This window comes from Chlamydotis macqueenii, chromosome 5 (assembly GCF_036417535.1).
Source record: "Chlamydotis macqueenii isolate bChlMac1 chromosome 5, bChlMac1.mat, whole genome shotgun sequence".
Classification (NCBI taxonomy): Eukaryota; Metazoa; Chordata; class Aves; order Otidiformes; family Otididae; genus Chlamydotis; species Chlamydotis macqueenii.
Genome location: NC_141560.1, coordinates 31,542,715 through 31,558,695, shown reverse-complemented (window position 1 = coordinate 31,558,695; position 15,981 = coordinate 31,542,715). Strand labels below are relative to the sequence as shown.

The 15,981-nt window shown below is 40.7% G+C and overlaps 1 long non-coding RNA gene across 1 annotated transcript in view; it reads right to left on the bottom strand.

Moving 5' to 3' along the window:
* Positions 1 to 9,615, bottom strand: part of LOC147600538 (uncharacterized) — a 214,065-nt gene extending 204,450 nt beyond the window's left edge. Inside the window, exon 1 of the long non-coding RNA XR_015258837.1 lies at positions 9,481 to 9,615. This is a non-coding gene — a long non-coding RNA (uncharacterized LOC147600538). The remainder of the gene's footprint in view (positions 1 to 9,480) is intronic.
* Positions 9,616 to 15,981: the final 6,366 nt, after the last annotated feature.

Below are 15,981 nucleotides of genomic sequence, written 5' to 3'. Positions count from 1 at the left end.
AGCTTTATCCCCACACTTCCGTAAGACTGGAAAATAAAAGGGGAACAGTGTGGACACAAAGAGAGAAATAATTGCGCTGCCACACAGAGGTCTTGGGCAGAACAAGGTAGGGGGCCAGGTGTCTGGCATTTTAAACCAGCATCCATCTCACTTCATCCTATTTCTCAGCACTGTTTGCAGCACAAATCACATAGTTCTACAAAGGACACACAAGGATTAGAAAAACAGAGGGAAATATATGCCTCTGTGTGAATGGCATGGAGATTAGAAGCTGACTTGTGTCTGAAGGGACAGAGTTTCAGCTGGTATACACTGGCCTGATTTTATTGACATCAGTGAAGCTACATTATTTACACCAGCTTAGGATCCAGCTTAGAGGCTTCAACAGCTGAACATTTCCAGCCAAATAAAAAGGAGGCTGCCAGGAGACTTGTTTATGGCTTAAAAATAATGAGTGGGATCCCGCAAGGATTTAGGTAGCTATGTAGCTAGGTAGCCAGAATTTGTTAAGCTATGAGGGCAAGACCTAGGGGCAAATCCGGGGCTGAAAAGCGTTTCCATCCAAAGACTTCTACCACACCAAATAAGCTACCTAGCAACACAAACAGACTCCCTGGTGCTAATGAATTTAAACATAGCATAGATACATTACCACCTATGGTTCCTTCCCTCCAACTCACCTAGATGAGCTCCAACTCAATAAAATGAAGACAACAAATGTTTCTGAATCTGAAGCTGCATCCAGTGTACACTGTTTTATTATTTTTACCCTGAAGTTCATTGCAAACTGTGCCTACTGACTCACACCATTTCTTTCTCTCAGAACAGGATCCTCTTGTCAGTCTTTTCACCTTGCTCCGGCTCTGCTCTGCATCACCAGCTTTGACATGCAGGAGCATGTTGGTGGAAAGAGAGAAAAAGGAGGAGACCTAACAAGAAATCATTTCTCTTTTGACCTGAGATTGTAAAACTTAGGGAGCATTCTGGCACTCTGTAAGGTTAATATTACAGCAAACAGCATATCACAGCAGCAAGTAGAAAGCACTATCTTTTTTTCTGTCAGTGCACTGAGTGGGCTGAGAGTTTTTATTTCATACTTCATTTACACCTTGCTGAGTGATGCCATAGAAATGGCAGAAGTTTCATCTCCTCCCACTTCTGCAGCAGCACAATATGTGTAACAGCAGCAGCTCCCACACCACTCACTGGAAGCTCGGGCCTGATGCCGATCACAGGTTCATATCTACTTTTCCTGTGTGACATTCTGAGATGCTAGAAAACATCTTTTATTTTCTTATTAAAGCTTGTTGCAGAACTAACAGCTGACTGAAAAGCATCTTGTGAATTTTAATCACGTAAACTAAAAACACTGAGGTTTTCCTCAAAAGCTCTTCATAAGGAAAAATGGGAGAGCAAATTAGCATAAAATATGTTTTGGAAAATGCTGAAATGAAGAGGACAAGCATTTGGATGTAAGGCAGAGAGTCTCGACCAAATAGAAAGGGGTAAAGTTGTATATCCTTTGTTTATCAGCATCAGTTCACTGAAAATGTAGCAAACACTACATCTGAAAATCTAGAAATTTTCCAGAGGATTCAGAGAAAACTCATGCTTGACAAGGTCAGAGGACTGTTAAGAGCAGCCAGTGCCACTCACAAAAAGTAAACATAGAGGACTCAAGTCCTGAGCAAGCCCAAGAGTCCTGCAAGGTGCTGAAAGCCATCGCTCTGGTTGACAGTTTCAAAGGCAGCCAATAAATCAAACAGCGGTAATGAAAGGATACTGCTTTCAGGTCAAATTGTTCTTCAGTCTGAAATCTTCAGAAAGCAGGCAAGATGGCCCACAAGGTTAGTACTGAGCTCAGAACTCTTTTCATTCCAGATAATAAGTTTGAAACTGATTGTTGTTGGTAGTGACTGAGTACTGCTACTTCTGCCAGCTCCAAGGTGTTCCAGATTTGCTCACGGTCCGGTTTGTCCATCAGTACAGATGCATTTCTCATCAGTTACCAGAGCAAACCTCGTTAATTAACACTCAACTAGTAGTTGCACTGAAGGGATCAAGAGCTGAAGCTGCATATTATTTGAATAGCTCTTACTCCCATACTCTGTTTATGTGAAACATTTTTCAGCAAAGCTTTCATACCACCATTCTACTGTGGCAGAGGGAAGCATGACGGGACAGACATTTCAAATGTGTGTCAGTGAACCTTCTCTGTTACGAGCAGGAGGGCTGACACATCAGTCTACGTACATTACATTGAAATGGTGTTTGTAGAGATAAGTAGCAGAGATAGAAGCTCTGTGGATTTTGAAGGATTCTAAAAAAATGTGACTGTCATTAGTAGAATAACAACAAAAATCTCAGCATTTGCTTGAGCAGATTATCTATTCACATTAAAAAAAAGTAGTCTCCAGGTAAATTGTTGGATTTTAGTTAGATATATTTTTTCTTTTAAAATTTTATTTATTACAAATTCACAAAAAAAATGTTTTAAATTAAAAACCCTAAAATATCTTCAATTTTAAAATGGCAGGTATTTTGACTAAATTTTTTTTTCTAACAATTTCTTATGTTAGGAAATTAATCAAAACTGGACATTAAGTTCTGATTTCAACAAACAGTAATTTGAGGGGGAAAAAAAATCAACTGCTTGTCAAAATATTACCAGCTTGGTAGAGATATTAGCCACATAAGTAAATTCTTTTGCCCTTCCAAATTATAGTGGAAGTATATTTGCAAGCTATTGCAAATGACTAATGAACAACAGAATGAAGAAGGTACAGAGAATTTGTTACCTGGCAAACATACTGCAGATTTAGGAGTCCTACATCCTAAAGGAGCTCTAAGTTTAGTTTTCAGAACAAAGCATTCTAAAGACTAATGCTTCCATTGCATTCGTATCGCTATTTTTTTCCAGAATATACCTATATAGTTTGTCTGCAGCCTCCTTTCTTGCAGAGAGTCAGGACCCACACATGCACAGCAACACTCCCACCCTCAGCATGCTGCAGGGGCAGCCTCGGTTCTCTCATGTCTGCAGTGAGAGCTATCTTACGCATCTCATCACTGCAGTTCAGAAAAGCCCAAGAGCTGCTTTGATACAGAGACTGAGTCTTTTGGCTGTAAAAGACCCCTGTCGCACTCTAAGCCACGTGCATGAAAATGCCCTGACACTGGAACTGCCTAAATCAAAGCCAGACAGCTGACAAATGTAGCACAGAACCAGCAAAAGTGGATTGCAAATTAGTGAAAATTTCAGAAGCATCTGGATTAGTCCAGCTCCAAAGCCTAAAAAGACTCATCAGAATTCCCAGGGCTACAAACAGATAAATTCTGTCGTTACATATACCATGGCTTTGGAAGCAGAAGATAACAAGGTCTTTGCCTTCAAAGCAGTTAGGGATTCCACCTGACTCACTCATTGCCCCACTAAATCCCACCTGCAATGGCTCTCATGTGAGCACGCAGAACATCTCACAACTAAAGAAGCAATTACCCTGTAAGAGTAAATGGCAACTGATCATGTTCCCACTGCCAGAACAGACGGGAAAAAGAAGTGCACAGAAACTCACTGGATAGAGGAACCCAAGGAAGTGTCAGATGAGGAGGCTGACAAGGACAGAAAACTTGCACCACTAAGTCAATCAAAACAGAAAAACATATGTAAAGTGGTAAAGGGAACAATATGTATGGAGAACACAACGGTTAGCTGATGTGGAAAATCACTGTTATACTCCTGTGATTCTTCAGTCTTTACTGAAATATCAATCAGAGTAAGCCTTTTGGAGTTTGATATTTTTATGCAAAAAGAATTCACAAAAACCTTGGAAAATAGAGGCTTAAACATCCTAATTAGATGTGTTGAATGTACAGTCCTCTGACTCTGTCAGATGCTAACCGCACAGTGAAATGCAGTGTCGAATGGCCAGAGGTTTAGGCTACTGAATTTACACAAAAATTTAAAGTGAGCATGCCAAAGTTGCTTTAACTTTCAAACCCTCCAATATCCATTAGTTGTAAAGAAAAACTTGACTTCTTGTACATTTTCACACTACTGCAAAAGCATTTGGAAAGGCATTGGTTGACATTCTTGATGTTCCAAGATCCAAAGCCTTCAGGAAGTATTCTCCTTTCTCCTTCCAACATAAGATCAATGGAAACATAAAGAATAGGTTTACCTTACAACACACACTATCATTAACAGCCACCAATTAATTTATTAGGCAAGGTGGCAGGGAAGGATGCTGCAAAGTCACTTGAAGGGCTGATACAATTTGACAAATTAAGAGCAAACACCTTGGGCAAGAGGGATCAACTGAATTAGAAGTTATCACAACATGTGAGCTTTGACATCAGTTCCAACATTTGGTCTTCTAATTTATTCTAGTTGTAATCTCTTTTGGTCTTCCTATGTGTTTGTACCTTTTCTGACATAAATTCCAAATAAAAGTAAAAGCAGAAATAGTAAAACTCTGCGTAACTCCAACTAAATTGAGGAGCATGGGAAACACCCAATTTTCATGTGTTCTTTCCTAAACTGACCTCAGTGATTAGGGCAAGGAATACATCATAAACACAAAGGTCCTTTTAGTAGCAGAATGAAGACTGATACAAATGTGCTTATTTTGCACTCAAAATCCATTGAAAGTGTCATAGAAAAATAAAGAACCATGTGGAAAGGCTGAAATGACATGACAATATCTAAGAACTGCACAAATGTAGATACTCTGTGCTCTCAAAGAATGTTGCTGTTTACAGCACAAAAATTCTTGTGGTAATGTCTGCTGTCTTGCATTTGTGACATTCTCATAGCCTTAATGTGTATAAGCACGAAAACAAAAGCACTGCAAACATCAATTATATAAATGCATGTACAGCTAATGTAAAAAAAAAAAAAAAGAAAAAGAAAACCTTGACAGAAACAGGCATTTTCCCACAAAAATCTTCAGTTTATCCCAAAGCCATTTTTGTCATTAACAACAACAAGATTTCCACAAGATGTTGTGAACAGCTAGTTTTGTCTTAGCTAATCATCACCTCTTCCCATACCCAGGAACAGCCAGCAATGGACGGGAAGGAGATCTGAAGTTATGCTGTTACCATCTGTGCCAGAAAACATTATTTAGGAATGTATTAACCAAAATTTCAATTGTTGTAGGTGACTTGTAGGCTTACAATTTCTCTGCAGTATTTCATAATTTTGAAATTAAAAGCATGTATTTAAAAAAAAAAAATGCATGTACTGGCTGAACAGCACATACACATGTGTAGATAGTTCTTTCTTCTCCTGTTTGATTCATCCTGTAAATACATTTGAAGTCAGAAAATATACAAAGAGTAACAATACAATAAAACTAAGCATTATGACCTGCACTGTATTTACAAAAGAATAGCATGTCTACAGTTTTTGCAAATCAATTACTTTCTTTTTTAATAAGGAAAAGTGTCATTTTTCAATATTATATATATATATATTTATTTCAAAAGAGATACTCATTACTCTCATGGCATAAATGACTTGAAAACACAACTAAATCCCTGGGCTATAATTTTAAGGTCACTGGCATAAAATATTTCTTCCATCTTCCTAACAATAGTTTTCTGTAAGCTATTACTCCAAAGAGAACAATTACATACCGTTCTAAAGCATTTGTACGTAAGAAAACTGCTTATCAATATCTAGACACAGTCTTCCTTAAAATTCATGGATCCACATGTTGCCTCCAAGTGCTGGGTTTAGCCTTTGCATCTCTGATTTAGCTGACAGATGTGCATAATCTCAAACCATTGGTTAGCTTCCTCATAGCTAAATAGCTCTGCAGATATGTGTGCCAAAACTATTCCAGCTGAAGGAGGAAATTCCGTTCATTAAACATCCTCCAGATCTGCATGTTTTAGGTGGCAGCTTAGTAAGGATAAAAACCCTTCTTCTAGTCCAACTTTACTCATCTTGCTTGATCTAGAACCTAGTTCTGTTTTATTCCAGAGGTCACCAATGTCACAAATGTTTGGGTTTGGGCTTAGTACTCTGAAAGCTTTGTTTATAAGAATCTACAATAGAGTTTAGCCCATAATATTTACCTTTTCTTCTTGGAGCAACTGTTGGGCTGGATAAATAACAATTTTGAAGTAATGTAATCAATGAAGTGTAACAGAGAAAATTATGCAAAGCAACAGTTATATGGAAGAGCCACGTAGTGGGAGATGACAAGGTACTTTGTTCTATGACAATCAGATTATAACAACTCTGAAGATTGTGAAGCTTTATTTTGTTCCCTGCTCAGGTTCACATTTCAAAAACATAAACTCACACAGAAGACTGTTTGTGCATGAAAGCACATTTTGTACGTGATTATGCTCACATCAAAAAATAATTAACATCAAGTGCTCCCCTTGTCAGGTACTGAAGTGCCGCTTAAAATTAGTAGTCAGAAACCCAGAAAAGGATTATTTTTGAGGCAATGATTTTTACATTAAATCTAAGAAAACTAATGATTACAAATAAATAAAATTTCAGTTGTAACACAAAGGCTTGATCTTCACTATTGAGGACTGAAGTAATATTAACAACAGATTAAGTCTCTCGATCGGTGACTAGGCTTATGATTAAACTTCTTTTGGTTTTGGTTAAGACTTCCACTGCTAGCACGCAACAAGCACACTCTGACAGTGGTACAGACGCATAAAATGAAATGCTTCCAGTTTATCTACTCCTTCGCCCCAGAGAGGCAAGACCCTTCCCAGCAGTAGGTGCAACCTCACATTGTTTCTGGGCCAGCAGCCCCAGGACAGGCTTTGGATGAGAACACCAGCGTGTCACCTGGCCCCACTCCACTTTCTCCCCTTGCAGACGTCACCTGGCTTCTTGTGTCAAAGGTGTAAGATCAAGCCAGGTGGCACACAGGGGAGCAATCTGCTTAGGATGTGAGGCAGCATAGTTCGTCACCTGCTGTTGCAAAGAAGGCTGAAGGCTGCTTGTGGTGAAGGCAGCTGGGGACTGGCTGTGATCCTACTGTACCATCAAAGGAGATGCAGGGAGAGGCCCTCCAGCTGTGTCTCCTGCACCAACTGCAGGGCCCAAGGCAGGACCAGTGACTACGCTGGTGCACCCAGCCCAGATTAGCTGCCCAGTTCACTGGCACTGCCTCAGGGCACCTGAAAGAAGCTTAAGGGGAACAAAGAGAACCTGATCAGCGATGACTGACTGAACAAGTATGGGATCTGAACAAAAAGCTACCTTTTCATATAAACACCCTAACTTCAATTCAGCAGACAGGTACAGCTTCCTCATAAACCTGATGGGGATCAGGTTATTGTTGATAACCCCATCTCCAAGGCAGCACAGAGCAGGCTTCTTGTTACCCCTGTGAATTACAACCTCTCCATGGTTGCTCCTCTCCATGCCTCAGGGAAAATTCAAGGAATCAGTTTGTCTCTGTCCCACAGGTCAGGGCACAGATTTAGACTCAGCTCAAGTCTTTGGAATTTGTGACTGCTTAATTCAGGAAATCTTGTTCTAGCAATAACAGACATTATTATAATAAGGAAATAAAAATGCCTTTTCCTGCAATGGCATAGTTCTGATTCAGACCTTTCCTCCAAAATGTTTCCCTACTTCCATATGCTTTCTATCATGCACATGCACTCATAAAAAAAAAAAGCACATTCAAAAATCAGAATTTTCTAAATCTCTGAAACAAATCCAACCCTACCAAATCTCCTCCACTCTGCTGCAGCTCCACAATAAGTAACAAAAAATCTCATCAGTGGTGGACTCAGGGTTGAACAGACCTCCACTATAAGCAAAGCCTTGAAAGAAATGTTTACCATTTAAAGACAGGAAATAAATTACTTGAAAATGTTTTTCACCAGCCAGGCTCAGTGTGTCATCCAACTCGTATGAAAACGGATGTTTCAACACAATTGTACTCTGGACTCAACCGCTTCATCTGATAATTGATGCCTCCCACTCACACATGTTTACGTAAATTCTTTAGCCTCTTCTACGAATAGACAGTAAAAATGTAGGAGTAGACATACACATATACATATCCAGGACAAGAATGTTTATTCAGAATAAATGATTTGTCTCTAAACGAAGCTAATCAGCTGGGTGGATAATTCAGAATTCAAATACCTCTAGAACCCCTGAGAAAAACTACATCAGAGATAATACATGTGTGTGAAATGCCTTTTTTTCAAGCATTATTTCTCAAAACTCATACAGTTTGCTTAACTCGAGAAGAATAAAATGTCTTAGCCATATTTCACTTAATCCACTGAAAATGCTCATATAATACAATGCAATGTCTTCCACAGACAACTACCTTAATCACATTTTGGACAGTCACATATTCTACAAAAAACAAGATCTGGAAATACTAGGGCACGGAAAGGGTTTTCCTAACAACAGTTGCTTTTCCCTACATTCATCCTTGATGACTTTCATTTACACCAGTATATTAACCCCTCCATGAGACATTTCTCCCTCTGAGTTTAGACACCGAAACACTCTATAAGCACTCACTCCGTTTCCAGAGCATGCGTAAACAGCTTGCTTGTAGACACAGTCCATTTAAAACAGAGCTGAAAGTGCCAGATGAAATCACTAAATTTGTGTTTCACAAGTTTCACATTCAAAAAACACAATTAGTCAACAGCCACCAATAAGACAAATACGTAAAATTAATTATTTTAGCTTCGTTTTGCCCATTGGTCTTAATCCTATTACTGAATATTTTATAGTTCAAAAGTAGCGAGCGTGCCAGGCATTGTGTAACTATTGTGCAGATACGCTAATTAGCAATCAGCTTCTACCCTGAGCAGTACCTGCATGCTGCAGCAGACAAGGCAGATAAAAGGCAGAATAAAAGCAAGAGCATGAGGTGAGGAAGTGATGCCTGAAGGTCAAATTTCCCAACATGATGCTACCTTAGGAACTGAACTCAGAACCTGCGTCCCTATTGACGATTACCAAGCTGTTTGCACTGAGGATTTATCTCCATGCATTCGCAGACCACAGTATCGCAAAGCACTTCCTTAAAGACAAATCACAGGTGTGTTGTGGCACCCGAGTGAATCACCAGGCCTGACGGGGAGGCTGGTGACACTTTCGTCCACTCACTGCCACTGCACTCGCTCACCCCGTCATCCTCTGACATCAGTTTCGATTTTGTCAGGGATGAAGTTAGACGTGTGAGACTGGACAGTTTCAGGTTTTGTAGTTCTCCCAGAAGGGACCACGACTCAGACGTGGAGCTGACCGAATTCTTGGGGGAAAGCTTTGCTACCTATGGTCGGGAAGGAAGGGTGCACGGACCCGCAGACGCTGCCGACGCTGTTACCGATCGCTCCTCTCGCTGGGAAGGCAGTGCCCTGGAGGGGCCGAGGGGGACCCTACCCAGTCGGCGGGCCACAGAGCCAAAACCGAAGGCTTTCCCTCCCTGCACCCTCCCTCCCGCCACCTGCCCCGAATACCTTTTGTCACGGTCCTTGTTTTGCCTCAGCTATGCATTGGCAAAATATTATTCATCCAACAATAGGACACTGTATTTTTTTCCATTTCTCTGTGCCTGGTTTTTGGAAGAGCCAGAGGGAGGGGTGCAGCGAGCCCTCCCCGTGGCCGGGGCCGGGGCCGGGGCCGGGGCCGTGGCGGCGGGAGCGCGGCCGGGCGCGGTACGAGGGGTGTCAGCGCCATCTTGTGGCCGCCAGAGAGACGGCAGGCTGCGCCCCGCGCGGGTGGGCGCGGAGCCAGCGGGCGTGCGGCCGCCGCCGCTCCGCGCGTGTTTTAGAGCCCAGCGCGAGAGCTGGGGGCTTTTTAGTCCAAGTTCTCCTGCGAAACCTCTTTTGTGCTAAGATTGTTCTTATAAAAACCTATACCTCGTATAAATCTAAAGTTCCTGGGGTTTTTCCCCCCATTTCTGATTAAACCGATTCCATTTTCCATGGGTTTTTTAAACTTGTTTTTAGCTATGTTGTAATCTTATGATAGTTTTATGTGTGTGAAGCCAACATATGCTAAGCTATACAACACATGCAGATTAAAAGGACCAGTTTGTGTTGTCAAAAGTTTCCTTTGTCTTTGATGTAAGATGTTCTTATTACCCAACACTGCTTGTTTGCAGTCAACATCTTTCTAAGATAGTTTTGAATAGATCTTTTCTATATTAGAGAAAAAGGAATGCTTGCCACAGTAAAGCACTTCCTGAATTAGAAAAGCTGCTTTTAGTGTTTATCAAGTAATGTGTATCTTAATTTTCAAATTACATTTTATTTCATACTAATGGTAATATCTGTTCAGGAAAAAAAAAAAAGACAAAAAACCACAGGATTTTTTCCTTTTAAAGCCTGGAAACAAGTAGCTAAGGTTATGATTTATACCAGCAACATTTAATCACCTCGTGATTATGACTTTGTAAAGGTTTAGGAAAGACATACCGGCCTGGAACAAGGAGAAGAGTCACAGCTTGAATGCTAGGCAGTTGCTTGGGGATAACGGTAACAGAGTGAGGCCATTTCGATGTGGACTGAGGCATGTTTTGATGCGGACTGAGGCGTGTTTTGATGTACCACATGATATATCTTGGAGGTGCAGTCTTTGCTGATTCTGTCACCTTAGGCTTCTTTGTAGTTTTTGAGTTCAGAAGGTGTGGGTTCCTGCCAGTGAATCTGCTTTTGAATACTACACACTCATAATGAAAACAGAGTGCACATGGCGGAGTCAGGACAAAGCAGAGGCTTGTAGTGTCCAGTGAAACTTCTCCCCATCACAGCCCTTCCGCTACAGAGTGCCCCAGGCTCAGCCTTACTTCAGGGAATATACTTCTTGATAGAGGAGGGGGTGTAAGACTAATTTGGTTAAAGAACCAAAGATGCAGACAAGGTGAGGTAGGGCACTAGGCTCTAGTTCACCCTCAGTATGAACTAGGACCAGACTGCTGGTGGGTGGGAAAATATTAAATTCACACAATCATCATGTAATCTTGCTTTTAGAGTTCACAGAGCATTGTTTTCTTCAAGAAACATTGTTAAAACTCCACTTAACAGAAAACTAGTAAAAATCATGGAACTTGCTTATCTGAACTAACAGTGCCATTGGCAGGCTAGTAGGTTTCAGGCTCCTCAGGAGGTACCCAGCCTGCTAATGACCTGCACAAAGACCCGCTCAGTGACTTGCCAGAGCAGTTCTTTTGCTGCCCAACAGCCATGCTCATTCAAGATTAGTCAGCAGGAAAAAAAGGTCAGCTGTCTTTGAGGAAATGATAAAATATGAGGAGCTGGAGGTTTTCATAAAGCATTGAAGTGTTCACACGGAAGGAAAAAAAAAAATTACTATTTCACTCATAATTTCCCTGCATATTCCCTAGGCAATGAACCCTGGCATATTTGAAATTACTAACCCCTCAGCATCAAGAGCACTTACTATCTCAGGCACAGATTTGTTAAATTCCTCAGGCAACAAGCACTGAGGTGTACATAACTGCTAACAAGACAGACAAACCGGACTCAGCGTGGGTAGGCAGGCAGCCCAGAGTGTACCAGCCGTATAATCACAGGACTGTAAAAAAGAAAATGTGACCTGTAATGTACATACTGCATCAGCTGGTATTAAGGCATTAATGAGGTAAAAACCCCTTTTGGTCCCTCTTCACCAGGAAACACTGGTTTACCCCAATCAAGAATTAAGATTCAACAAACTCATCAACTAAAAAAGAGGATTTCTCATGGAAATTTCTACCTTGGAAATTCCTTATTTTTCACTGAAATATTTTTAACATAGAGACAGAGTGAGATAGACTGTGCAAAATACTATTAGTATTTATACTTTGGATTAGCTGAAGGGAAGAACTGATAACCTGGGAAAATAAAAACATTGTTGCCAGTAAACCTATATATGTGTACATAAAAATATATACATACATGCACAGTAGATGGACATGCATATATGTAATTCATTTGTATTTAGGCAGTTTAGATATTCTAGTTGTGTGAGTCTGTCACTGCATACTTGATTCACATTGACAGGAAGGACTGCAAGAGCAGCACAGTATGGTTAGCGTGCTCATCAAGCTGCGAGGAGTCTCGAGTTCTCAGTCTTTCTCCTTGCATGTTGCTGTACACTCAGCAGTGTGAAATGTATGATATTGTATGAAATTTGATGTCACACTCAGTCAGATGCAGAGTAAAAAATCCTATGTTTCTAAGAGTTTTGCACAGCGTCCCCAATGCTAAATGGATTTTAAGAGTTGAGAGCACAAACTGCTACAGGCTAAGCTAAAGAACTCGTCTTGCTAGTTTAAAGACTGGAACAAGCTTGCACCCTCAGTGGATGGATAGAGAGGTGATCATGTAAGGCACCCTGTCAAACGAGTTTCACAGACAAGTTATTTGTAGATGATTTTCAAAGATAAATTTGAGGATATAGCAATCCACTTCTTGGCAGTTCACCAATGAAAGACACAAAAATAGCAAGCTAAATTTGTTGACTGTTATTTGTGGGCCTTATTATCCCTGCGGTAATGTCATTCATTTACAGAGATGTACTATATATACATGTGCAAATCACATATATGTGCATTTCTGTTCTTCCCCACACTTTCATATCACAAAATACTTTGAGATCACTGCACTTATCCTTTTTTACCAATATGATGTCCTTACAGGAAATGTAGGCATCTCCCCATAGTCATTTATCTCACTGAATGCATACATGTCTGAAAGCTTTTCAGGATTAGGGCCAATATGCCATTTTAACAGCAATGTGCAATCACACATGGCAAGTAGATCAGCAACTGAGTGCTATAATGGCCTTTTGAGCAAGGGGCTGACTCAGCCTCTTCCACAGCCTGTCGCGCAGGGTTTGCGGTCCAACTCTGTATCCCCCGTTCTGGTGCACCATTCCAGTGGTGACAGGTTTCTGGGTGACTGTTCTGTAGCTCATGATCAGCTGGAGGCTGGCAGAAGGAAGTGCAAAGAAGCTCTGCTCTGCAAATAACAGGCTGCAAAAAGAAGCCGACGTGAACAGAGAGTGTAAATAGGATGGGGAGGAGGAGGATGTCTGCCAAAAACAACATGAGGCTTTAAAGGCCTGGTTTCACTGCTAAAAAGTCCAAGTCCTAGCTTCTCCACCTCTAACTGAATCAAACTCAGTCACAGCTGATCCCTCTTACTCTGTTCTTTCCCACACATTAATCTCTAAAAAAGATTATCCCACATCTTTGTGAAGCTTTTAACAAAAGGGTAGTCAATGTGATTTGAAGCAAGCTGAGAAACACCGTGTTCCTAACACACTGCCACCACCATTCCCAGCATACAGGACAGTGTCCCATGGCCAGTAGCATCTCACTAGAAGGAAGTATGGATGAACCAACAGTGTTACGTGGAATAATTCAGATTTTCAGCTTTTAGGAACTGCTTTTTTTTTAAAAGCCCTGAAAACTCTACTTTTGTTTATTTTTTTTAAGGGAATGTGCACTGTTTATGCAAGCAGACAAGAACTCAATCTCAGAAACAGACACAAGGAGAACATGACATACGCAGCAGAATCTGGCCTAGTACCCTACTGAGCTCTGGAATGTCAGTATGAGTTACAGCAGATCTCATTTGCTTCCTTTAATAGACTTTTCCTGTAGTAGGGATTCTAATTGTCCAGGTTAGCTCTAGGTGAGGTTTTGGCATACCATCTATGTGGTTGAGAAGGTCCTCTAATTTGTTTGGATAGCTCTTAGACTTCCAAAAAACCTCATGCACCTATGTTTATGAAACACTAAGAAATATAGCATGAACCATGTTTAGTTCCCATTGCAGGCATCTAGATGACACTAGCTGTCCAGCAAACAAGGGCTAAAAAAAAAGAGCATTGCAACTTCGGCCTGAAACGCTGAAGAAAAGTGTGGAACACCCAGTGCCACTGTGACAGTGGGAGGAGCTGGTGCAGAGACACTTGCTGGCATGGAAGGAAAGGAGAGGAGAACAGCAAAACCTAGAGAGTTTAAGTGGAAAGAGATGCCATGGAACTGGGTACTAAATTTTTGTAACGCCAACAAGCAAATCTGAAGTCCAGAAACAAAAGCATGTGCTGGCTCCTGAAGGAGCTAGCAGGAATCAGTGTGCTGATCCTCTGGGGACAAAGTTCATGTGCCTTTCAACATGTTGAAGCTTCCCTGGCTACCAAATTTAGTAGTAGGACTTCTTCATATAATTTTTACCTCAAACATTTCTGGAAAGCTGTGAGAGACTGCAGATCTAGGCAGTCATCCCTTATTCCATGCCTGGATTTCTCCGCACCTACATGAAGACTTAGAAAGGGAAGGAGAACAAGAGGGCAAATGAGGACTCAGATATTGTAACCATTGAAGTGGTCTGCCACTTTCTCTGCTGCTGTAGTGATTTTCTATTTCTGCTTATTTTAGTGTTGTTCTGCACTTTTGACTTTGACTGCTTGAAAACTTTGTGCTAAATAAAACACCATTTTTATGGCATTCTACTTATGCTTTTTTATTATGACTATTTTTACATAACAAGCAATGTCATTTATAATCTCCATAGCTTTCTTGGACTATGAGGGTCTTATCACCCACAGGGATGCTTTCCATTTTTGCAGATTGATAAAACAGTTCATCAATATCCCCATTCTACTTCAAGAAGCTTCAGAGAACACAGCAGGCACCAGGCAGCAGTACAGTGTTATACAAGACTGATAGCTAAATAATTTGCAGTGTCCTCTGATCTTCAGTCTTTCAGATAAGCTTTTCATTCTCATTCCTCAATAGCCACAAGTATAAATGAGTGCTCTGGGCAGCCATATATTGATTGTCCAGACAGGATTTCATCAGCCACAGCAAAAGAGAGCTCAGTCCTTCGAAACAAACTGTGGCTACCCATGCCTAATGCTTAGGTTATTAGAAGGAAGTGGGTTTGTAACCAAGGCAGAAGGTAACTGCCTCATCTCAGAGCCACAGGGTAGGAGTAAACATGCATCAAGGTAAGAGTCATGAAAATGGGATTCAAGCACCACAGAGAAAAATCCAGAAAACACATGATGGAAGATGGGAAGCAGGGCTTGACGTACATGATAAATACGATTGTGAAACAGTGTGACTGGCACAATCTGAGTTCACAGGTCAAGCCGCAGAGTAGAGCCACCCTTGTTACTATAGGTAGGTAGAAGAACCACCTGAAATATTTGGCAAAAGACTTCCAGATTACTTAAAAGAAAGCTCTTAAAAGTTTCTACATTCACAGTGCCTATTTGTCATAGACTTGTTTTTCAACCAAGGGATATTTTCTTTTGGGAGTTTGGTTGCTTTTCCTCCCTCATAACAGTAATGTTACTTTAAAACCCACTGTGATTCTCTCACTTTTGCATATTGGGTCTGCTGAATCTCCATGAAATACAGCAGGATATAATGAAACCTATTACCATTTAGAGACAATATTGAGCAGAACAAGCAAAAGGTGACAAGTTATCTTTATTGCACTGCTATGTTACTCACTCATGCCGATTAGTCTTTACTGGATTCATTTAGTGCAATAATACAAAGTGCATGGCATGGAACACATGAAGCCTATCTCTTAGACATAGTTCAGGAAGTCCTTATTATTTTCCTAATAACATTTCAGATAATGTCATGAACATCATTATTAGTAGCATCTCAGGGACGGAGCATACAAATTATTTTGCTTTGAATCCTGTGCAGTTATTCCTAAATTCCTTGTATTTTGAAATAAGAGAGATGCAGAAAATAAGGAATGCTCTACCAAGTTGATTGCAAGGTGATGGAGTGTTCATGAATACCACCTATTGTGTCAAATGACTCACACATCTGTCAGGTGTGCCACATTAGCCCACAGAAAGCTTTTCGTACATGTTTTGTCCTATTAAAAAAAAAAAAAATTGCTTTGTCTCTTGATGTCAATCACGTTGATGGACGGGCCCAAGGTGTTAATGAGTAAGCTTTAGAAAATATTTATGCTCTG